This window comes from Dufourea novaeangliae, unplaced genomic scaffold, assembly GCF_001272555.1.
Source record: "Dufourea novaeangliae isolate 0120121106 unplaced genomic scaffold, ASM127255v1 scaffold241, whole genome shotgun sequence".
Classification (NCBI taxonomy): domain Eukaryota; kingdom Metazoa; phylum Arthropoda; class Insecta; order Hymenoptera; family Halictidae; genus Dufourea; species Dufourea novaeangliae.
Window position 1 is genome coordinate 304,615 of NW_015374117.1, and position 1,580 is coordinate 306,194.

Genomic DNA, 1,580 nt, shown 5'->3' on the forward strand with positions numbered 1-1,580 from the left:
TTACATTTTCTTTTTGCGTACGACTAAAAACATTCCGGTGAAATATATCGATCTTTTCAATAGGACTCTTTCCGTCGTACTCCCGGATAATTATTATCTTTTTTCCGTTTACCGTTTATCATTGCGAAGAAAATATATGGTTGTGTTTCGTTTGTTTGTCGCGACGCGGTGTTCGATCCCTCGATCGAAGTTCAATTTTGCACCGGGGGGTTTGCGGAATGGGGAAAACGCGGGGAAGCGTCGCGTTATTCCTGGCGAAACACACATCCCCGTATCAGCGATAATGTTTAAGAGCTTTTTCGTTCTTTTTATTTTTTTTTTTTTTTTTTTTTTTTTTTTTTTTTTTTTTGCTTTTTTTTTTTTTTTTAATTCGACGTTGAAGGTAGGGTTTGTCTGCGTTAATTCTATAGGCGAGGGACGATTTGTAATGGTTTGTGTTTGAGCGACGTGGACGAGGATCTCTCGACGAGTGATCCAGGCTGGAAATCGACGACGCGTTCCATCGTACACGAGGACGTATCTTAGCTGCTTGCGCGGCCGATTTCGCCCGTGGCTCTCGATCTCCTGGCGAGACGTTCGGCCCGAGGATATTATCGTCAGTATTATCGGTAAGGTGGAAACAACCCCCCAGGACTACTGTGTCTGTGTAAAGCGGAAGCTTATAAGTTTAGGTCGAAATTGATTTAGGAGTGTTTTTTCTTTCTCTACGTAAGCGTGAATTTATATTTCCTTGTGTATATCTATCGTTCAGTTTAGTCCGGTTTTTAAATAAAACAAAAAAAAATGCGAGACAAATTTTTGTACGAGTTTTCGGTAGATTTAGGCGTTTGTAAATTATATAATCGTGTTTTCCCCCTCGGAGGTTTAAGTAGGTGTCCCTCGAATCGGGAGGAAAGGAAAAAGTGTAATCGTCTCGTCGTTGTCCCGTGGTTTAGCTTTAGAGAATTCGGCAGGTGTGTTTAGGTCTTAAATTCGAGAAAAACAAAAAAAAAAAACGGGAACGCGGATTCCGTCGATGCGTCCTCGTCCGCGTTGAAGTCGTTCCCACAAAGTTCGTCGACGATTCCCAGATGTCGTTCAGAAAGTAACAATGAAAATCCCGTGAAAACGCATCGGGAGAATCATTTTTGGAAATCGTCCCTCGCCGTTATACAACCCCCGATGATCGAGTTACGTTTGACAGAAGAAAAGGATCGCGCGACAGGCGAACAGAAAAAAAAATAAATGAAAATAAACGTCGTGGAAACGCGCGTATTTAGACGCAGGAATGAAGGGTGGGGAAAAACGTAAAGAAAAGGATCGATAGACTTCCTTTGCATCGATCTGCATAGAGAGGCGTGTGTAAGAAAGCAAAAACGCAAAAAAAAAAAAAAAATTGTAATACGAAACGAACAAAAAAGAAAAAGGCCACTTTGAATGGAAAAAAAGGCGGGGGAAGAGATATGAAACTATCGTTTGTTACTTAGATAATCGAGAACGTTGTTTTTTTTACATTTTATTAGTTTATACGTTTACGGCGGCCATGTTGATTTTGTTTAAGGATCTACGACTCATTCGATGGGTTTCACGTTGATCGGCCG